At 37.6% G+C, this 24,605-nt stretch overlaps 1 long non-coding RNA gene across 1 annotated transcript in view; it reads right to left on the bottom strand.

Moving 5' to 3' along the window:
• Nucleotides 1-1,268: 1,268 nt before the first annotated feature.
• The window catches only part of LOC125161012 (uncharacterized), a 41,303-nt gene continuing 17,966 nt past the window's right edge, over nt 1,269-24,605 (bottom strand). Inside the window, exons 2-3 of the long non-coding RNA XR_007150441.1 lie at nt 1,820-1,937; nt 1,269-1,706 (exon numbers count right to left, since the gene is read on the bottom strand). This is a non-coding gene — a long non-coding RNA (uncharacterized LOC125161012). The remainder of the gene's footprint in view (nt 1,707-1,819; nt 1,938-24,605) is intronic.

The raw sequence follows: 24,605 nt of genomic DNA, 5'->3' as shown, positions 1-24,605 counted from the left end.
TCACAGGTTCCCTCTTTGCACAGTGTTTTGACTTGGCCCTGCTAGACTGGGTTAGGAGACAAATCTGACATGGTTGACGTGGGAATGCAGTCTGTGGGCAGTGGGCTTAGCTGGAACCGCCCTCAGACTCTATTTGATCGTAGCATTTCCCTGACCTGATCTGCTTCACCTTCAAAACGTGGTTGGTCAGAGTAAATCACCAAGCCTTCAGGTGTGATGTTTTTCTCTGAGTTCAGTCTAAAAGCACCGGTGATGACACAGCTCAGGGGGCACAGCCAAACTCAGTTTGTCCCAGGGAGTCCGGCCCAAGCCCCAGAAACAAAGACAAAAGTCCTGAAGGGCATTTCTCTCTCTTAACCTTCTTAAATATGGGGGGAAGTCCCATCAGTTTTATTTGACAAATTTAACTACACTTTGTTCTTCCTTTGATCAAACTGCCCAAGGTCCTGAATTTATCATCTGTTCCATTTTCGGCAGCATTTAGGGGTTTTGGAGTTGGAAGACTTTTGTGCCCCCGAGTATAAGATTATAGTGACATATTCCCTTTGTCCACTTCCTCCTCCACCAGCAGGACTGACAGCTCTGTGCCTCTAGGAGTCTGGACAAGGTAGTCACATCCAAATTGAACATCCAGCTTCATCCTCGGAGTCTCAGACAGTGGCACTGGTGCTGAAAACCTTTCTCTCTCCTTCTCTCCCTCTCTCCCTCTCTCTCTCTCTACCTCTCTCCCCCCTCCCTCATTATCGTTCACGCACACTCCACAAAGGAAAACCAACTAGGATCCACAGAGAAGTCAAAGTCATCTAACTTTATTTTTGAGTGAAAACCTGAGAACATTCTAGGGAAACTTTAATACATCTACTTTATGAAGGACCATTTGCTTGTTGTTCTTTCCTGTAAACCTGAGCTTTTCATACTATGATATGTTGTCAGTATTTTTCTGTCTCATTACATCTGCTGTGAAAACAGTAACATTTTAAGGATATTTAAATCATTTTCAGTCTCTCCCTATTACAGACAATGCTTTAATTACCATTCCTAAAAGGTAGTTGTAATGAGAATTGAAGACTCTTAGATGACTTGCTCCCACTTATATCAATGCAGTCTCTGAGTAGGCCTGCATCTGTAATATTTAAAAGTGTCCCCAGGGGCGCCTGGGTGGCGCAGTCGGTTAAGCGTCCGACTTCAGCCAGGTCACGATCTCGCAGTCCGTGAGTTCGAGCCCCGCGTCAGGCTCTGGGCTGATGGCTCGGAGCCTGGAGCCTGTTTCCGATTCTGTGTCTCCCTCTCTCTCTGCCCCTCCCCTGTTCATGCTCTGTCTCTCTCTGTCCCAAAAATAAATAAACGTTGAAAAAAAATTTTTTTAAAGTGTCCCCAGGTAATTCTAGTGGAGCATCTTAGGGTTAGGGTAGAGAATCTGTGAGTTAGGTAAAACAGAGGCAATGAAAGACTGCTGATTTTGACGTCAGGTTTAGATTCTTTAAATGGTCAGGGAAATACAATACTTTCTTTTTTTAAGATTTTAATCTTTTTTACTTATAAATAAAATTAAATCTCTTCTGTGTATGAGAATGCTGACATTTCTCTCTTCATCATTCTTCTTATCAGCCATTTGAATATCAGATTCAGGATGAAGGAGATGCTTTTATATGTGCACCTCTTTGGTGTCTGCTTTCCCCTTTTCTAGAAGAATCTTAGAGACATTCCTGGGGGGTTGGAATAAATGAGAAGGGTTATCTGTTGTTTTTCATACAGACTTTTACTACTAAGAACTAAATGATTAATACAATCTATTTGCTATAGTATAAAATATAGATACCTTTAAGAGACAACTGGACAATTGGTAGTCAGAATGTTAATATTTGTCCATTCTCCTTCTAGGATGGGGTAGCAGGATCCTTTGATGGCTCCTCTTTATAGTATGCAAAAACAAAAACCTTAAAACAAGTGAAATTAAGAAATATTAGTTCAGCAATAATCCGTTCATTTATGCTTTAATTAAAATATTATTGAAGAATATTGAGAATCACATATTCTTCAACTCTTAAATACAGAGTATAAACTGAGGGTTGATGGGGGGAGACAGGGGGAGGGGGGAAATGGGTGATGGGATAGAGGAGGGCACTTGTTGGGATAAGCACTGGGTGTTGTATGTAAGGGATGAATCATGGGAATCTACTCCCGAAGCCAAGAACACACTGTATACACTGCATGTTAGTTAACTTGACAATAATTTATATTTAAAAAAAAAAAGAATCACATAGTCTTCTATGTGCTGAAGCTACCATGGTAAATGAGTCAGCCAAGGCCCATGCTGTCATGGACCTCACAGTCTAGTACAGGAAATTCAATGAACAGAAGGGAGAGAAGGAGGCATGGAGAGAGGTAAGACATGTCAGCAGTGGTGGGTCCTATGCTAAAAATTAAAATAAAAAGATATTATAGAGACCCTAGATGTTTTCTTTTAATTTTTTAAATTATTTTTAGTGGTACTATAGTTAATACACAGTGCTATGTTAGTTTCATGTGTACAATATAGTGATTCGGCAGTTCCATACATCACTCAGTGCTCATCAAGACAAGTGCTTACCTAATCCCCTTGACCTGTTTCATCCATCCCCCCACTCACCTCCCCTCTGGTAACCATCTGTTTGTTCTCTATAGTTAAGAGTCTGTTTTTTTGGTCTTCCTCTCTCTTTCCCCCCCCCCCTTTTTTCATTTGCTTTATATCTTAAATTTCACATATGAGTGAAGTCATATGGTATTTGTCTTTCTCTGACTGACTTATTTCATGTAACATTATACTCCCTAGATCCATCCGTGCATTGCAAATGACAATATTTCATTCTTTTTATGGCTAAATAATATTCCATTGTGTATAACACATCTATATCCATTCATCTGTCAATGGACACTTGGGTTGCTTCAGCAGTTTGTATTATAAATAATGCTGCAATACACATAGGGGTACACGTATCCCTTCAAATTAGTGTTTTTATATTCTTTGGGTAGATACCTAGTAGTGTAACTTCTGGATTATAGGGTAGTTCTACTTTTAATTTTTTGAGGAACCTCTGCACTATCTTCCACGTTGGCTGCACCAGTTTGCATCCCCATCAATAGCGCACAAGGATTCCTTCTTGTCCACATCCGTGTTAACCTTGGTTGTTTTTTTGGTTTTGATTTTAGCCATTCTGACAGGTATGAGGTGATATCTCTTTGTGGTTTTGATTTGCATTTCCTTGATGAGCAATGTTGAGCAATCTTTTCATTTTTTGTTAACCTAGATGGCTTTAGATTGTATAGTCAGGGGAAGTTCTTTGTAGAAGTCACATTTTAGGTAAGATATGAATGGCAGTTATGAATGCCACTCATTCAAGGGATGACAAGGTACTAAGAACATTCTAGATAAAGGAAAAACCTAGAGCAAAATATTCTAAGATGAAAATGAGCAAAAAAAAAACTGAAGGAAGAATAATCTATACAAAAGATCATAACTACCCTAATGTTTCACATAAATCAGTAGCTCACAGTTACTAACCAATCCTTCATGTCCTGTATAATCACCATGTTCCTTAAGAGCAAATCACAAGTGTCAGCTGATATTTACATCATTATTGGGGTCCATCCTTAACAACTCCATTGGTCCTAAACTGTTGGTGCTCAGTCTTCTCTCCCAGACCCAAACTCTGGGTTCCATGCCCCAGTTTTGCACCTGCTCGTCTTTCACCTCTAGTCTTTCTGATTTCCTGATGGGCAGCTTGTGTCTTAATCTCCCTGCTTAGATTTTGGCTTTGCCAATTACCCAGGGCTGATTAGGCAAATCTTTTGCTCAGGCAAACTTTTTGCCTTCACCTCAGCCTTGAACATGATTCTCCCACTCCTTTTGCTGACATTTCAAAGCAGTCTACCTACTCTTCACCCTACCCCCACCCTCCTCCTGCAGCAAGATTCAAATAAATGTATATTAAAATTTAAGGAGATTGTAAAGTGTTATTTGGGCTGCCCCAAGTACAATTTGTCTTCGTGAAGCATGTATAGAACCCAGAAAGATTTTATCTGTAACAATGTCTCCACTTAGTGGATAGCAGGAAAGAAAGGTAAGAATGCGTAAATTGCATAATACTTCAGCCACTTGTTTTGTTTGCCTGAATGTTTAGTAGGCATAGTATGACAGTTACAACTGAAATTGAGAATGCTTTTCTTGTCTCTGCTCTTAGGAAGTTCATATCTTACTGGATGTCAGGATGGTAGTAAAAACAATTCCCACTTGTAGTTCTAGGAGAGTATTAGGCTGTGCAGAACTAGAGTCTGCTTTCTGGAGTTCCAATGAACTGCTGAACCAGATGTCTCTGGGTTTTAGGCCTGGTTTGTCTACCATAGTTGAAGCTGAAGTGGCAGACTCACATCAGCTGCACTAATGACAAGGGATAAATGACATTTTCATGATGAGGAGAACCCACATCTGAGCTCGTGTATTTAGCATGTAAGGGTTAGGTCTCTATAAGCTTCCTTTATAGCTATATGACCATGTGTTTTCATTTAATGAAGTTCATTGAGTGTACCAACATCAGGAGTAACTATAAAATCCAGATCTTTCTTTTTTAAGTGCAATTGTCAACAGGGCACAAACTGGCACTTTTCACACAAAAGTGCTGTGTATTTAAATTGCTTCCTCCTGGTGTGGAGAAATGAGTACCGGATTTTGAGTACTGGGTTTGACTATGACTTCAAATTTTTTTTCCTCCTGCACTGATCTTGCTCCTGATCTAGAGCCTTACATGTTAATCTATTTAAATTTGATTGTTCCTTTAGGTAACTTACACCTAGCTTGTCTAAAAGAGAAGCCAGTATCTCTCATTATTGTACACACATAAATATTCATACGGACATAAGCTATTAAGACTCTTTTCTTTACTGCAGTTACTGAATACATCTCAAGGTCTTTTCCCTTGCTGTTTTCATTTCCTGGAATGCTCTCCTCCCAGATATGTACCTGGCTCACTCTCTCATCCTTCCTGCTTTGATCTCTTCTAAGTGAGACCCTTCCTGGCTACCTATTTAAAAATGTAATCCACTAGCAGCATTCCTTATCCTCCTTCCCTCATTTATTTCTTTCAATATTCCTAACACTACCTGACATGATATACATTTTTTCTTATCATTTATTTTTGTCAAATAACTACTCTTTAGGGAAGAAATATTTTTGTCTGCTTTATTTACTTTTACACTCCCAGGACTTAGGACAGTGGTGTCTGGAATACAGTACTCACTCATTGTTTGTTGAGTGAATGGGTGAATCATTTTCTTCAACTTCCAAGCTAGAATCCTCAATTCAGTCCTGACTGTTCTCCTTCAAAATCCATACGGGACTGGTTATCAAATCCTAATTGAAAATAACTGAACGATTATTTTTAGATATCACCATTATTCTTTCTTCCTGTAATCACTACCTAATCACTATGTCTTCCCTTCAACTATTAGAATAATCTTCTACTTTTCATGTTCCTCCAACTCCAGCCTATCTTATACACAGTTGCCAGACCTAACTTTCTAAAATTAAAGCTAATCTTGTAATTATCTTGTAATTACATCGGTTTGTAAAAATCTTGTAATTAAATAGGTTTGAGACATTGTTGGTTCACCATTACCTATGGGGTAAAGCCCACCACAGTGTCTGTCAAACTCCTATTCTTCCTCTAAGACCCAGTGTCTTCTCAGAAAAACTCCTAGCTTCTCCAGAGGGTGTTATATCATCTGGGCTCCTAATTCTTCAACCATGTCTCTATTATGGCAAGTTAATTCTTCCCTCAAATGGGCTCTTATTATTTCATTATTTATCATTTTATTTTATTATTTTATTATTTATTTTATTACATGTCAGGTGTTTTAATCACTGCCAAAGAGGAAAAGGGTGAAAAAGAGAAACTTATGATTTAATGGAGTAGATAGACAACACCAAACCACCCAAACACCAGCATAATATTCAACTGAAAAGATAGCATGTCTTTCCCGAAACATATTCTGTGAGATGCTAATAGACATTTTGTGGAGATGACATTGTTGGTGTTGCTGATGTACCAGAATAAATAGCACTGCTGATGCACTAAATTTCAGGTGGTGCTAAGGTAAATGGGGAAGCAATACCTGCCTTCTCTTTAAACTCTGTTTAAATAGTGCCAGATGGATCATCCAGCTTTAGGTAATGGTATAGAAGTTTAGTGAGACTAATCCTTCCACAGATAACAACTTAATACTGAGACAAAACATTAGAAAGAAAGTTCCATCCCTCTCTCTTTTTTTTTTCCTTCTCATATGTTCATCTGTTTTGTTTCTTAAATTCCACATATGAATGAAATCATATGATATTTGTCTTTCTCTGACTGACTTATTTCATTTAGCATAATATACTCTAGCTTCATCCATGTCATTGCAAATGGAAGGAAAGGAACCATAAGAGATTCTTAACAATAGAGAACAAACTGAGGGTTGTTGGAGGGAGGTGGGTGGGGAGTGGACTAAATGGATGATGGATATTAAGGGAGACACTTGTTACGAGCACTGGATGTTATATGTTAAGTGATGAATCACTAAATTCTATTCTTAAAACCAATATTACACTATATGTTAACTAACTAGAATTTAAATTAAAATTTGAAGAAGAAAAAAAATCCAGTTGAAGACATTGTAAAATGGGCAAAATGAGGTAAAAGCTAGAGAGTAGTCAATCCTTGAAAGACCAAGTAAGATTTAACTTAACTGCCCCGGATAAGATTTACACGTCCGTGGCTTTTTGCCTAAAGGCACTCACCAGTGCACAGTACTGATGGCAGCAAAAAATTTCAGTAAGCCTCAGTCTTACCTGTTTGAGGTTGTAGAATACAGAATTTGGGATGGATAGAGCATCTGGAAAGTTGAAAAGGGAAATACTGAAAAAGATGGAACCCCAGAGAGAGTAATCCACAAAATTGTGCTATATGCCTGACCTCTGAACTATACATCTGTAAAGAGACTCCAAAAGGCATGATAGAAAGCAACAACCAGAGCTGAAAGAACGAAGCAATATTTTAGCTATTACTTAGTGAAGCACAGATAGAACCCAAAGGACTCCCGCCAAGTTAACTGTTGGCTAGAACAAAGTAAACACACTTCAGAAAATATAGGCAGATCAAGTTTTTTTTTAATTTACATTTATTTATTTATTTTTGATAGACAGAGAGAGACAGAGCACAAGTGGGGGATGGGCACAGAGAGACGGAGACACAGAATCCGAATCAGGCTCCAGGCTCTGAGCTGTCAGCGCAGAGCCTGACACAGGGCTCCAACTCACAAACCATGAGATCGTGACCTGAGCCGAAGTCAGAGGCTCAACTGACTGAGCCACCCCGGCACCCCACAGATCAAGTATTTTTATAACATATTATATAAATGTCCAGCACACAATCAAAAACTGGTAGACATATAAGAAATAGAAAGAAGTGATTTATATTCAGGAAAAAGAGTTGTGAGTAGAAACTGAACCAAAGATGACCCATATTTGGAATTAACAGGCAAGCAATTAGTATAAATATGTCCAGTACTTAACTAACATTATAGGCAAAATAAATGAACTGGTGGGAAATCTCAGCAGAAAAAAAAAGGAAAATATAAACAAAACCCCAAGTTGGAACAGAGAAAGTATCATAACTGAAATAAAAATATATACTGATTTGATTCAACAGCAGCTTGATAATGGCAGATGAGTCAGTAAACTTAAAGATAGATCAACAGAAATGATTTATTCTGAAGAACATAGAGAAAAAAATTGAAGAGAAATTAATAGAATATTAATGAATTGAAGATAAAATCAAGCAGTGAGTTTAAAATCAAGACTCCGTGGTATTGGAGTCCCAGAAAGAGAGGAGAGATAGAATGGAGTAGAAAAAAAGCTGTTTGAAGAAATAATGACCAACAATGTCCTGAGTTTGATGAAAAACATCAATTTATAGATTCAAGAATCTCAGCAGATTCATGAAGGGTAAACACCAAGAAAATCACACTGAGTATACATATAGTCAAACTGCTGAAATATAAAGATAAACAGAAATTTTTGAAAGCATCCAGAGAAATACATTACACACACGAAGCTGATGTTACAGATAGTATCTGTCTTCTATCCAGAAAACAAACAATAAGAACAACAAAACAGAGCCCAGAAGATAATTGAATGTCATCTTTAATATAATGAAAATAAAGTAAAAATTTATGAACCTAGAATTTTCTTTCCAGTGAAAATATCTCTCAAAAATTAAAGGTAAATGAAGAAATTTTGAGAAACTTTCAGATCATATTTAAGATAATGGAGAGAATCTGAAACAAGAAGATCTGCACTATGAAAAATGTTAAAGTTCTTCAGACAGAAGGGCGAGGACACCAGATGGAAGTTCTAATCCTCAGGAAGTAATGAAGAACTCCAGAAATGGTATATATGTAGGAAATTATAAAAGATTATATTTATTTTTTTATTATCTCAGTTTAAACATCATATGACTATTTAAAGGAAGCATAACTTATGTTATAAGGTTTATATGTATGTAGATATATAGGACACTAGCACGAAGGGCAGAAGGTAAGTGAAACTAAGCTTTCCAAGTTTCCTATAATTTATGAAAAGTAGTAGAATATTAATTCTAAATAGACTGTGATAAGTTAATGATGCATAATGTAATCCCTAGAGCAACCATTTAAAAATGCATAGAGATATAGCTAAAAGACAGAAGAGGAATTAAAATTGAATATGAAAAAAAAAGATTCTATCGACTCAAAAGAAGGTAGGAAAGAAGGAACAGAGGAACAAATATGAGATGAGACAAAATAAAGGTTGCCAAATGGCAGTGGTTGTTGGTGCTTGACAGATTTTGCAGAATTTCTACTTAAATGATATTTTTTCTCCTGGAACTTATAGAACGGTCCAAAGGAAAAGGGGCCAAAGACAAATCTGAGAGATAGAAAATAAACTGCATTCCTTCTGCTAACAAATAAGTCTTTGTTAGGGAATCAAGTCTGGGAGTCTGACTGCTATATACTTCCTTTATGACTCTCTTACTTTCAAGAGGTGCCTGTGTCTCTCCCACAAATAGACTTTTGGTGAATTACTTGTCTATAAGACAATCATGGGCTTGTCTTAAAACCAAATATGGGTACAGTTTAGGCTCAAATAAAACCACTGGCTTTACTAACAAACTAGAAGTCATTCTTGACTAATTTCTTACTGCATACATTTAATAAACAGTAAATCACCACGTCTTATACATATTTTCCTCCAAGGAAGATAGTTCTTTAAGTATATACGTTTTGGGGACACCTGGGTGGCTTAGTCAGTTAAGCATCCGACTCTTGATCTCAGCATCATCATGATCTCACAGTTCATGAGTTTGAGCCCTGCGTCAGGCTCTGCGCTGACAGCACAGAGCCTTCTTGGAATTCTCTCTCCCTCTCTCTGCCTGTACTCCACTTCTTTGCTCTGTCTCCCTCTCTCTCTCTCTGTCAAAATAAATAAATAAACTTAAAAAAATTTAAATATATACATATATATTTTTTATTTTAGAGAGAGAGAGAACACGAGTAGGGGAGATGGGCAGAGCGAGAGAGAGAAAGACAGAGAGAATCTTAAGCAGGCTCCACTCTCACTGTGGAGTTCTTTGTGGGGCTCAATCCCACGACCTTGGGATCATGACCTGAGCCAGAATCAAGAGTTGCATGTTCAACTGACTAAACCACCCAGGCGTCCTTCCAAGAAATAAAGTTCTTAAAGAGAAGTCCTTAATCCTTAAAACTACCCCATTAGTCTTTACAATCCTCTACATTTACTACTTCAATATCTTCTCATCCATTGTTTTTCTCCAAAAGTTTACCAAATGAGGTCAGAATGTAGGTTGGTGGGATTTATGTGAAAAATTGTTTGGCAGTTACTTAAATAGTTAAACCTATATCTATCATAAGACCCAAACATTTCACTCCTAAATATTTACCCTAGAGAAATGAAAACATGTTTTCACAAACACTTGTGAACAAATATTTATAGCTAACTGCTTTATTTACAATAGCCAACAACTGGAAATACCCAAAAAGTCCTTCACCACATGAATAGACAAACAAAATGTGTTATGGTCACACAATGGACTGCTACCTGGTAATTAAAAAGGGCATGACACTGATGCAGGGACAACGTGGAGGAGTTTTGATAACATTATGCTGAGTGAACGAAGCCAGACATATTGTATGATTGGATTTTTATAAAATGCCAAAGCAGAACAGTGATTACCTGGAACCAGGGTTGGGGGAAGGGATAGACTTCAAGGGGACAAGAGCCATCTTTTTGGAGTGAAGGAAATCTTTCTTGTTTTGAATGCAGTAGTGGTTTTACAGGTACATACAACTTTCAAAATACATTGATTTGAACAATGTGTTCAATTAAGGGGGTGCAGTCTTTTGTACTTGAATTACTCCTCAGTAACACTGATGACAAAAATCTGGCACCCATCGGGGTGTGAAGAGCATCTTGTGAAAGAGGTAAATTATCAGAAGTAACATTTCTGTTTTATGCATAAGGAAACTAATTTCAGAAGGTTGTGGTACTTGCAAATAAGTAGCAGAGTGAAAATTTTAAGTCTAATGCTTTATCTCAACATCCTGTGAGGTTCCTATCACCTTTGATCCTCCCATTGTAGATGATGGAAGTTGGAGGAATAGGGTGGCTAAGTGTTTCAGTGTGTAGGCTCTGGAATCACGTAGTCCTGCGTTAGAATCCTGGCTTCACCATTTATGAGCACTATAATGTCAAGCAAATTTTCAGACAGCCCACTTTCTTATCTGCAAAATGCCAATAATAATAATTGTACCTACCTCATGGGATGTTTATGAACATTAAATAGATAATACAGTGGAGGAGTCTGGGTGGCTAGGTCAGTTAAGCATCAATTCTTTTTTTTTAATTCTTTTTTAAATGTTTTATTTATTTTTGAGAGAGACAGAGTACTAGCGGGGAAGAGGCAGAGAGGGAGGGAGACCCAGAATCCAAAGCAGGCTCCAGGCTCTGAGCCGTCAGCACAGAGCCTGACACTGGGCTCAAACTTGTGAACTGTGAGATCATGACCTGAGCCGAAGTCGGACACTCAACAGACTGAGTCATCCAGGTGCCCCGAGCATCCAATTCATCTCAGCTCAGGTCTTGATCTCAGGGTCATGAGTTCAAGCTCTGCTTTGGGCTCCTGGGCATGAAACATACTTAAAATTAAAAAAAGAAAAAAGAAAGTACAGTGTATTCAAAAGACTGAGACTGATGCCTGACACATAGTCCAACAAACCTTAGCTAGTATGTTTCATTTTCTTCATTTGTAACATGGATATAATAATACTATCTACCTAGTGTATTCAATGGTGGCTTGGAAGATATGCCCACATCTTAATTCCTGGAACCTATGAATGTTACTTTAATTTGGGAAAGGGTCTTTGCAAATGTAATTAAGCTAAAGATCTTGATGTGAGGGGATTGTCTGGAATATACAGGTGAACCCTAAATCAGTGACAACTATCCATATAAGAGACACACAGAGAGAACACAGGCAGGAGAGGAGGCAATATAATCATGCGGACAGAGACTGGAGTAGTACAGCCATAAGTCAGGGAATGCCAACAGCCACCTCAAGCTGGAAGAGCCAATGAATGGATTCTTCACAAGAGGCTCCAGATGTAGTGCATCTTTGCTGAATTTTGGGCTTCTTGCTTCCAGATTTGTGAGAGAATAAATTTCTGTTGTTTTAAATCTGCAATTTTGTTGCAATTTGTTACAGCAGTGTAAGGAAACTAATACACTTCCTCAAAGGAACATGGTGAGGATACAACTTAATGTATCTAAGCACTTAGTGCCTATACATAATGTATTATATGAAGACCAGTTATGTTGTGGTTGCTATTCTGACTCAGTTATAAATCTTTAGTCACTGGCCTCTGACTTGGAAGACATTGTGAAATGAAATAAAGAAAGCCCCCATGGTTAATTTCTTCAATCTAAACTTTAAGCTGATTTGTTTTGTTTCCATTTGTCTACAATAATTCCTTTAGGAAATCTGCTTTGATGCTAATTTTAACTGTATTCATTGTTAAGTGCTCTCGGATTGCAGAACAAAGGGCACAGTAGCTATGTGAGAATGCATTGTTCTCTCTTTTATTCCAAAGGGATGTGTTAATGACAGAGTTTTAAGCTAAACTCATAATTTCTAGCATTTTGTTGTTTTAAATTTTTAATCGCTCTGCTCTTAAAAGAACCGATTTTATTCCAAACTTAAATATGGTTCCACAGTGTAATACTTTAGAAGTATTCCATTTAAACCTTTGCTCACATAGTACATCTGAGTGATAAATTAAAAGCAGAAATGTCCAAATAGCATCCTATCTGTGCAACAGCGGAGCCAGACGACATTAGATTTGTATTTTCCAGGATGTATACAGACCATGACACTGCTCTACATTTTTCTGTAAATAACTTATACAAATCCTATTGTATCCTGTTAGTTCAGGGCTTTGGCTTGCCATTTTAGCTGACAATCCAATTAATTCATTAAAAAGAACAAATCGTTTCTCTGACTAATCTGACAGGTCAGCCATAGTGGTTGGACTGCAGGTATGGACACACCTAGAGAAAAGCATGGGATGAACATCTGTTTCCATTCCCCAGTCACGAGGCACCAATATCCTGTTTCCACCCAATAGGCCCAGATCTGGAGAAGAAATACAGAAAGGGAGAGACAGAGCAAATAACTGGCTCTCCAATTTCCCAAGAGTCTAGGATTACAATAAGAGAGAAAATCAATCAGGGTGTTTCTTTATTTCCTTATTTGAAAGGGACCACACAGAGTGAGCATCAGTAACAAAATACAACTGTGAAAACAAGATTTTGGCAGGCAAGAGAGGTGTGAGGAGGAAGGTGAGAAGGGCATATTTGGAAGTATTCCACCTCATTTTTCCTGGAAATAGCGGGTGAGCCAATAACATAAATCAAGAAAATGCCTAAAAACCTCCACTATCTTTGAAGATCATTTGTTATGCATATACAAGGTCCACCTGGTACTCTGTGAAAGAGCCAGTGTGTGTATAACAATCGCTTGAATGGTCAAGAAATGAAATAACATGTTTCTTTTTTTTTCCCAAAAAAAGAAAAAAAAAAGAGCTACTGTTGAGTAATATATCTCAAAACTCATTTGAGTAAAGAAAATTCCAGAAGGTGTTTGTTCTTCCTTGAGTGCTTTAAAACCAAGAATGGGAAAATATCATTTCTGAATATATTGCTAAACTGTCTTTAGAAAACAAAACTTATTTTCTTTAAAAAAAATAACATTCTTCTAATAGTATAGAATTTTCCACATATCTATAATAATTCATGGTACTTTAGACACATGCTACAATGGTTTGAAAATAATTTATTTCTTATTAATATATCCCAATGATTTGTTCCATAATCACATTTGATACAGAAATCAGTGAAAATAATGGTGGTGAATACCTATGTAACATGGGCAAGATGTTGCTTCTAAGGTATGTAGGGAAGGACAGTTTTTTTTACTCTACCCTTCTAGGTTCTTTTGGTTAATCTGTTAATTAAGCTGACATAGGGACAGATTAACAGGAGAAAAACAAATTTTGCATGTATAGGAGCCCTGCAAAGACTTGAGAAACTCATAGTCAGGCAATTGAAGTTTATGTGCCATCCTGAGCTAATGAGAAGTAGGTAGGGTCTGAGGTTTCAAAGGGAAGGAAGATAATTCACAGGAAGGTGGGAAGAGCAAATGTTTGGTAAACAAACATCTGTCATGCCATGCAGACACACTGCTTTAGAGAGAGAATTTTGAGCAAACAGGCCAGCCTCCCCCAGCTTATCACACCTAACCCATACTCTTTGTAGTTGTCTTTGGTGATAGCTCTCTTCCTGGACCAGACCCTTTATCTAAATTCTTTTAGGCAGTTGAGGAGGTGATGAAAACCTCTTCCTGAGTCTTTTGGGCCTTGATTGTCTTCAGCCCAAAATAATTTGCATGCTTAAGTGGCACATTCCCTGGTGTCATATTTTGCTCCCCTTCAAGTGGTAAATGAAAAATTCTAAAATATCAGCCTTCAGATGAAAATCATGTCTATTAGGAAAGGTAAACATTAGCTTTGGAAGAACAAATGGAATATTTCTTAACAGGTTTGGCAAGATGCATGGAAAATATTTCTCATACACATTTTTTTTCCCTGAGCAAGGGAAAATTTGTGAAGGGATAACTTAGTGTAGGAAAACAAATTGGGATAGATTGTAAGCAACAGTTTAATGAGTAAACCATCTACCGATTCCCAGAAACTATTAGGCACTGAGAGGGCTTGTCACTAAATATATGGTAGTGATTACCTTGAAAACCTCGTTCAACTCAGAAACATACAGTTCATTATCCCTAATATGATTTTTTGAGTATTTTTGCATGTGTACAAAATTCACCCAAAGCCTGGAGACTGTAATTTTCCTTCCTTAAATACATGGATTATCAGTGTATTTGGTTTTGACAAACATTGGTAGGCAGACATAATTCAGAAAGATACATTTTTATGGTAGAAATATTTAATTATGGGGCAGAATGAATGATAATAAGAATTTAAACATTTATTATATGCCTGACATTAGGCTAGAGAGAAATATTGAGAAATATGACTATGGCTGCTGTTTTCAAGAAGCCCATTTTATTGAAGAATTAAAAATAACACACAAGAAATAAGTAATAAATAAATTTGTGTCACTTATAAGTGCCATAGGAGTTCAAAGAAGGAAAACAGTGAAAGATGACATTTAGAGAAGGTTAAGATCATGGCGGCATGAGAAGAGTTTGGGACTTAACTGTATTTGTGATTTCCAAAACGAAGGAGAATATAACTCCTTTGAAGTGGAGAGGAAGGGTGTTATTTGAGAAATACATATTCAATATGACAAGAATTTCACATTTTTAAAGAGATCAGTGAGATTTGCTTTCATAATATAAATCCAGGGAGGTACAACTTTATAGACCCCTAGCTAGTAAGATAAATAAAAACCATAATTTTTAATGGGGTGAAGGAATGAGGGGCATATCACAATCTCTGGGAGCAACCAATTTTGGTTGACCACAGCTGAGAAATAGGAGGGAAGGGTGCAAGGTGGATGAGGATGCCCTCTGGGTGGCGATGAAGTAGGATGGGGAAGAAGTGGAGAAATGCCTTGAAATGTGTGGAATAATATGAAGATATGGATATGAAGAAGGGTACAGGTGGATAGGGAAACCATTGGAAGATAAAGTACCAAGCTAAGTGACTGGACTCGATTTGATGGGCAACAAAGAGCCATCTTGGCTTCTCAAGCATGAAAGGGTTAAGATAAGTGGAATTTAGGAAAGCTAATCTATTTGATATTAACACATAGGATGCAAAAAGAAGATTAAGAGAGAAGAAAATGGGAGACGATAGGTGAGTTAGAAATATATTGGAAAATTTGGCCATGATGAGCCAGGTTTGGGGATAAAGTGAGGTTAGTAGACTTTCTTCTGTCCCAAAGGAACAGGAAAGTATATGACCTCAAGTCTGGAAAACTAGAAAGATTTATTGTAACCATTCACGTAGGTATGCTCTTCTCATGCAACTAGAAGGACAGTTAGTTGGCAAACATGCTTACTAGTTTACGGTGGGACCTAACTTCAAGGGCTCAGTATATTTCATACCATGGTGTAATTACTCCCTCTGGGTTGGCTTCCCCCTTGTTTTATATTAATAAAAATAGTGCTCAGTTACAGGAACAAAATTCCATATCTCCTTCCAGTTATATGCGTGATGGTCAGGTAAGCTCAAAAATTGTGAAATAAAGTGTTTTTGCCTACAGGTATATGGAATACAAATAAGTAAGTGTCTTTTCACTTTTCATTTGTGTGCTTCTTCCAGCATATGGCCTTCCTTGGCTGTAGTTAAGTGAGAGTTATACTTCACAATTTCAAGTCAAATGGTATTGAATCGCCCCTTCCCACTTGTACATTTCCCACTTTAGCTCTTAAAGTCGTCCAAAAATCTGTGTTGCTTGGCATGTGGAGAAGTTACCAATTGTGGATCCCAAACTGTCTACTTGAAGGGGGCATAAAGTGAAGCAAGAATATTTTATACCTGCCCAGCCCATAGACTGAGTGGCTGTACCCTATGGAGTTAGCATGAGAGAACTAGATAGAAGTACTTAAAAATGTATGGTTTTGATCTTATCTGTTTCTCATAGTATTCTTAATCAAAGTCAGATCTGTTGTCCCAAGTTATTTTTACCATGGCATGGTGAGGTATGATTTTAAGTGCCAGTAATATGATTGTTTCCACAGTACCATGACATTTATTTTCTTTAAAAAATTTAAAAACACATGTGGGCCACCCCAAGGACTCTGTACTGTCACTGTCACTTTTAGTGGTGTCAGTAAAGCCACTGCCAGTTTTGACAAGACAAGTCTACAAATATAATCACCACTGCTGCGCAGGTCACCAGAGAATATGGCGTTTGGAAGAGCTAGAAGTAAATTATTTAGTACTTGGTGTGCCTTTGTGTTCCACATGCCACCACCCAGATAAAATGGTTTCACTCTATAGAAAGAAGCAGTTAATGAGAAAACACACATATGCACACCTAGACACACATAAACGAATAGTACCAGCAGCCACTGATTTCATTGGATTTGCATAGTTTCAGCTGGACTATAGTATTTTAAAGAAAGCAGTGACGAACAGGAGAAAACTAGAGATGAAGAAAAGAGAGGAGGAGCAAAGAATAGGATGTGGGGTAGAGTGACAATATTTGCTGATGTCTTTGACAACTTAGTTTCCACGCCCCTCAAAATAAGACCAGAAAAAGGAAAAGTCAACCCCTCTGGTACAGTACTCTGTATATACTAACCCTTACCATAAATTGCTAAGGTTAACAACCTGTAACAACTAACAGTTCATATGTAACTCATAGGACTTGGAGAAGAACAGAGCTTGCTAACATTAAACATTTTCCCCAAAGACTTGAATAAAATAACATAAAGAACAATGGTCAAGTCTCATCAAAAGCAGGAGAAGGAAACTGTGATCCTTTGGGCAGAGCCAGTACCAGGATTTAGAAGCAGAGCAGAGAAAGGGTAAATTAAATCCAGTTAATGGGGGCAGGAAATGATACAACCTTTCCACAGGTCAAGTCCTGACCAGATTGCTAAGGGCAAGTTTACAAGGTAATCTGTGCACCTGCGGTCAAAGGAGAGGAGGCAGAGGAAATGTCTGAGAACGAAGCGACAGGACCATCTTGCACAAGCTCCAGCCAGTTCTGGGGAAAGAAAGGATAATGGCGTGGCAATGAATGTGAGATTTAAGTTTTAGACTTAAAGGGCCAATTCTTGAACAGCAAAATTGGACTATACTAAGGGCCAAAAAATTATAGAAAAGTTATGGAATCTGGCTAAGATGCTGTTAAGAACAGAGAAGAGAGAGGAAACTCAATATAGAATAGCTGATATTTATTTTAAAAGATCATTTTTTTTCATGTTTATTGAGACTCCTCACTAAAGTAGTGCTATGGACTGAATACATTCTCCTAAAAGTCATCTGTGGAAATCCTATCCCCTCAAAGGGGTGGGATTAGGAGATGAGACCTTTGAGAGATGAATAGGTCATGAGGAGACAGCCCTCATGATGAAATTAGTACATAAATAAAAGACATTCCAGACAGTTCCCTACCCCCTTCAGTCATGTGAGGACACAGCAAGAATCTATGAACCAGAAAGCAGGCTTCACCAGACATTGAATCTATCCACACCTAGACCTTAGACTTCTCGGCCTCTAGAACGGTGCACAATAAATGTGTGTTGTTTATCAGCCATCCAGTCTACGGTTTTTTTCTTTTGTTTTTTCTTTGTTTTAGATTTTTTTAATGTTTATTTTTGAGAGAGAGATAGAATGTGAGCAGGGGAAGGATGGAGAGAGAGGGAGACACAATCCGAAGCAGGCTCCAGGCGCTGAGTACAGTGTTTTTCTTATAGCAACCTGAAGAGACTAAGAAAAGCAGTATATCTTTGCTAGTGAAGAGATATCTTCTTACATCTCCTTGTCAGTTACTAATAGGATACTCTGCCTTCGGTGTCTATTTGATCCTGATGTCTCACACAGATGTCAGTGGACCCCATTCCTGAAACCTGCTCTCCATGTCTACATCCACTACAACTCCATCCTTAACTAGAATTTTTTGGCAGCTTTATTGGGATACAATTCACATCCCGTACAATTCACCAAAAACATATTATTCGGTGGTTCTTAGCATAACAGAGCTGTGCAACCATCTGCTCTATCAAGTTTATAACATTTTTATCACCCCAAAGAGAAATGCCACACTCTTTATTCATAATTGCCCATCCACTTCACCGCCCTCAGTCCTAAGCAACTACTAGTCTACTTTCTGTCTCCGTAGATTTACCTGTTATGAACATTTTATATAAATGAAATCATGCTGTATGTGATCCTTCCTGACTTTTTCATTTAGTGTCATGGTTAACGGTTCATCCCTGTTGTAGCAAGAATCAGTACTTCATTCCGTTTTATTGCCAAATACCACATTTTATTTATCTATTTATCAAAGCATTGACATTTGAGTTGTTTCCATTTTGGGCTTTTATGAATAGTGCTGCTATGAACATTGATGTGCAAGTTTTTGTACAGGCATAGTTTTCATTTCTCTCAGGTGTATACCTAGGAGCAGAATTGTTGGGTCATGTGGTAACTTGATCTTTAACCTTTTGAGGAACTGGAAACGATTTTCCAATGTGATTGCGCCATTTAACTTCTTTCACTTAATGTGTAAGAGTTCCAGTTTCTCCATATCCTTATCAACACTCATTACTTCTCTCTTTTTTTCTTTATCATAGTCATTCTATTTCATGTGAGTGGCATCTGATAATATTGATTTCCATTTCCTTGATGGCTAATTCCATGAGTATTTTTTTCAAGTGACTATTGGACACTTGTATCTTCTCATTGTAGAAATGTCTATTCAGAGCCTTTGTCCATATCTTAATTGAGGTATTTGTCTTTTTATTATTGAATTGTAATAATTTTCTATATATTCTAGATACCAGTTCCTTATCAGATATATGATTTGAGAAGGTTTTTTTAAATCCATTCTATGTGTTATCTTTTCACTTTCTGATGGCATCCTGTAAACCATTAAACATTTTTAATTTTGATCCAAAAAGATTTTAATTTTGATCCATTTATCTTTTTGGTTGTCATTGTTGCTTGTGCTTTACTATCATAGTTAAGAGAAAATTGCTTAATCCAGGGTCCTAAAGATTTGTGCCTATGATTTTCTTCTAAGAATTTAAAGTCTCAGCCCTTATATTGAAGTCTTTGATCCATTTGAGTTAATGCTTATACATTGTGTGGTGTACAGGTCCATCTTTACTCTTTTGGATGTATATATTCAGTTATCCCAGAACTATTTGTTGAAAAGACTACTCTTTCCCTCAGTAAATTGTCTTGGTACCAGCTAATTTATTTTAATGGAAGTATAGTTGACATATATTATTAGTTTCAGGTGTACAACATAGTGATTTGACAATTATATAAATTATAAAATGCTCACCATGATAAGTATAGTTACCATATGTCACCAAATGAAGTTATTACAATATTATTGACTATATTCCCTATGCATATTTTTCATTGTTGTGACTTATTTATTTTACAACTCAAAGTTTGTGTCTCACAATCCACTTCACCTATTTATCCCATCCCCCTACCCTTCTCCTTTCTTGGCAACCACTAGTTTGTTCTCTATATTTATGAGTTTGTTTTTCTCCTTATTGTTATTATTTTTTGTTTGTTTGTTTTGTTTCTTAGATTCCACATGTAAGTGAAATCATATAGTATTTGTCTTTCTCTGAGGGACTTATTTCACTTACCATAATACCCTTTAGGTCCATCCATGTTGTCGTGAATGGCAACATTTCATTCTTTTTGATGGCTGAGTAATACTCCATTGTGTATATAAACCTCACCTTCTTTTTTTTAATTTTTTTTATATTTATTTATTTTTGAGAGACAGAATGAGACAAAGTGAGACTGGGGGAGGGGCAGAGAGAGAGGGAGACACAGGATTGGAAACAGGCTCCAGGCTCTGAGCTGTCAGCACAGAGCCTGACACGGGGCTCAAGCCCACAGACTGTGAGATCATGACCTGAGCCGAAGTCGGACGCTCAACCGACTGAGCCACCCAGGTGCCCCAAACCTCACCTTCTTTATGCATTCATCTGTCAATGGACATTTAGGTTTCTTTTATCTCTTGACTATTGTAAATAATGCTGCAGTAAAACGGGGTGCTTATATATTTTTGAATTATTGCTTTCATTTTTGGGTGGTAAATACCGAGAAGTGGAATTACCAGATTATGTGGTAATTCTAGTTTTAGTTTTTGGAGGAAATTCCATACGAGTGGCTGCACCAATTTACATTCCTACCAACAGCGCATAAAGTTTCCTTTTTCTCCACATCTTCACCAACATTTGTTATTTCTTGTCTTTTTTTATACTAACCATCTGACTGGTGTGAGGTGATATCTCCCTGTGGTTTTGATTCACATTTCCCTCATGATGAGTGCTGTTGAACATCTTTTCACATGTCTGTTGGCCATCTAGATATCTTTTTTAGAAAACTGTCTATTCAGATCCTCTGCCCATTTTTCCAATCTGAATATTTATTTTTTAGGAATTTGAGTTGTATGAACTCTTTGTATATTTTGGATAGTAACCCTTACCAGATACATCATTTGCAAATATTTTCTCCCATTTAGTAGGTTGCTTTTTGTTTTGTCAATCATTTCCTTTACTGTGAAAAAGCATTTTACTTTGATAGAGTCCCAATTGCTTGTTTTTGCTTTTGTTTCCCTTGCCTGAGGAGACAGATCCGAAACAATATTGCTAAAGTAGAAATTCATGAGATTACTGCCTATATTTTCTTTAAGGAGTTTATGGTTTTAGGTATTACATTTAGGTATTTAATCCATTTTAAGTTTATTTCTTGTGTATAGTGTAAGATAGTGATCCAGTTTCCTTCTTCTGCATGTAGCTATACAGTTTTCCCAACACCATTTCCCCCATTGTATATTCTTGTCTACATTGTTGTAGATTATTAACTGGCCATATAAGTATAGGTTTATTTCTGGACTCTCAATTCTGGTTATTGATCTATGTGTCTATTTTTGTGGGGCACCACACTGTTTTGTTTACTGTAGTTTGGTAGTATAGTTTGAAATTTGGGATTGTGACACTCCAGTTTTGTTCTTCTTTCTCAAGATTGTTTTGGTTATACAGGGTCTCCCGTGGTTCTGTACAAATTTTAGGATATTTTGTTCTAGTTCTTTGAAAAATACTATTGGTATTCTGATAAGGATTGCATTGCATCTGTAGATTGCTCTGGTTAGTATGGGCATTTTTTTTTTCATTTATTTATTTTTGAGAGACAGAGAGATCACAAGTGGGGAGGGCCAGAGAGAGAAGGAGACAGAATCCAAAACAGGCTCCTGGCTCTGAGCTATCAGCACAGAGCCTGACATGGGGCTCGAACTCACAAACTGTGAGATCATGAACTGAGCTGAAGTCTGACGTTTAACCGACTGAGCCACCCAGGCGCCCCCTGGACATTTTAACAATATTAAATCTTCCAATTCATAAGCATGGAATATTGGCACCAACTGATTTTAATCTGACTTTTCTACTGATTTTTTTTCTTCATGTTATGCTTTTGGCTTTGGCTCCAAATTCTTGTAGCCTACATTATTTCTTGCTATGAAATTTAGCCCTTGAAGTTTTCTGGGTAAATTGTTCTCTTCCTTGACTGGCCTGTAAACTTTAGCTACTAGACGGCAGTGGCTGCTTCCTCCTGAGTCCTCAAACATGGCTTACAGAAGCCATCATAGTTCTGCTATGGTGAAACCTCTAAGCTATACATGAACTCAGTTCTGGCCCAGGCCACAGTTAAAGGTCAAGAATCCAGCTTCTTTGTAAGTTACCCATATAAAAATTATTCTCATATGTACGCCTCTAACTTTAGACCCTCTCTTAAGCTGTCAACCTAAATTTCTAACTCCTTGCTGGGCATCTTTACATGGATATTTCATCTCTACTGCAAACTCAAATATACAAAACATTGTGTTGCCTATAAAACTTGTTTTGACTCTAGTGTTCTATTTTCTAGTAAAGAGAATCATCATCCTCACAATTTAGAGGCCTGAAACCTCAAAGTCATTTCTGACATTCTTTGCTACTTTGTCTTCTGGCCTAGCTAGTTTTTTGTTTGTTTGTTTGTTTGTTTGTTTATGTGATCAGTGGACAATTCAGAAGTACCTTCCTGGGAATTTGAATCTTAAGCAAAGACTGTATTAGCTTGGTAGGGCTGCTCTAACAAAGTACCATGTACTGGAAGGTTGAACAGCAGACATTTATTGTCTCAGAGTTATGAAAGCTAAAAGTCTAAGATCAAGATGACAGCAGAGTTAGCTCCTTCAGGGACTATGGGGGGGAAAATCTGCTCCATGGCTCACTCGTAGCTTTTGGTAGTTTACTGTCAATCTTTGGTATTCCTTGGCTTCTGCTGTATCATCCTGATGTCTACACTCATCTTCAAATGACATTCTGTATGTATATGAATCAAAGAGAGTGAGAGACAGAAAGAGAGAGAAAGTTTCCAAATTTCCTATTTATATAGGAAAACCAGTCATACCAGATTAGGGGTCCACCCTACTGCAGTATGACCTCGTCTTAACTAATTACACTTGCAATGACTCTATTTCCAATATGGTCCCATTCTGAGGTCCAGGGGTTGGGAGTTCAACATACAAATTCTAAGGAATCACAATTCAACCTATAACAAAGACACTGAAGACCAAAGGAGGTTAGAGAGCCCTAAATACACAATCCCTGATTTCCTACTGTTGAAAACATCAGAGCCCATATGATTACTACACTTTCCAAACTTTTTTATTTTCATAAGTCAGGGTTTCTCAGGAAACAGACTCTGAGACTAAGATATGCATCTGGGAAGGTCAAGGAATTGCAAAGATTTCCCATGTATAGATAGTTAAGAGACTCACAGATTCCACAGAATATACTCAAGTCTTTTATTTAAACACAAAGATACAGTATCATAAGAGAGAGGCAAGCATTGGGGCAAAAAAGACATCCAGTTGCCAGCTCCCAAGTGCTCTTATATATACGAGGACTGTGCTTTGTATCTGGATTGAACCAAGATTTGTGTGAGAAATCTTGTCTTTGGGAGAGCTCAGAGCAGAAGTTCCAGGTAAGATTTTTATGTACCCCTGGTAATGCAGTGAAACCAGGCTGTTCAACCAGTTAAGCCATTTGGAAACTATCAGCAAAAACCTGACATTGAGTATTGTCAGGGAAGTCTCAAACTTTTAACAGTAAATCCCACTGTCCTTATTTTGGCCAAGAGTTGAAGTCAGACATTCAAGTATCACTCAAGGTAAAAATACAGTTTTTTCAAAAAAGCTGTAAATCAAGTATATCCTCCACAAGATTGTCCTTGGGATCGATGCCTACCTGTAAGGGAGTGAAATGAAGCTGATGATGAAGAAACAGGGACTGGGCTGCAATGCAACAGTCTTCAGCCAAGTAGACAGAGAATCCTAGAATTACAATAGCACTAGAGCTAAGGGTGTCCCAAACTGAGGCACAGAGGCAAAGATATATTCCCCCATCGCGCTGTCATGGGATGAGAACTGAAGCTGTCCAAAGATAGTAGCCTTTGTTCCTGGGAAGGTGACTATTTTCTGCCAAGTTCAGTTCCCAGAGAGGAAGTCAGTTGAGAGCTGTCAGCTTCCAACACTTAGCAGCCAAGGATTGAGGGCCAGATCCCCAAAAGGCCAGAGGCTGGGAGACTACAGGTATACATAGCTCTTCCTTCGGTTCTACATGCTACTCCAATATCCTTCCAACAAGTTAGTTTTCACTTAAAGTGTTAAAGTTAATTCATGTTTCATACCATCGGTGAAATTTAACTGATACAAGGCCTCTATAAAATCAGTTCCCAACTTTTTTCACTATCTTCATTTTGGTTCTCTTGACTGGAGTGACATGATTGTCATGAGTCCTGATTCCAGTCTCTTATAATTCATCCTACCACAAACAAATCCAAATGTCTATTTATTCTAAATGATGTCTACCATACTCTTGTAATCAGAGACTGTCCTCAGTAAAATTTGTCACTCTGGTGAGCAGAATAATGATCCTCTCAAGGCTACCTAAGTCATATATGGAGATGAGAGAGAGCATAATATTTAATATAAACTTGCTCATAAAAAATGGGTAAGAATCAAGGAAATAACTAGCTAAAGAGTGTCTTATTCCACAAATATAGTTATAAAAGTTTCAAAGATCCAGAGGCATGGAAGCATGTGCCAACTTTAAAAAAATAGTCAACATAAGGGTGTGTGAGTGTCTTAGTTCGTTGAGGGTCATGATCCCAGGGTCAGGGGATCCAGCCTGGTGTCAGCCTCTGTG

Source organism: Prionailurus viverrinus, chromosome A2 (assembly GCF_022837055.1).
Source record: "Prionailurus viverrinus isolate Anna chromosome A2, UM_Priviv_1.0, whole genome shotgun sequence".
Classification (NCBI taxonomy): Eukaryota; Metazoa; Chordata; class Mammalia; order Carnivora; family Felidae; genus Prionailurus; species Prionailurus viverrinus.
This window is presented reverse-complemented; position numbering and strand designations above follow the sequence as displayed.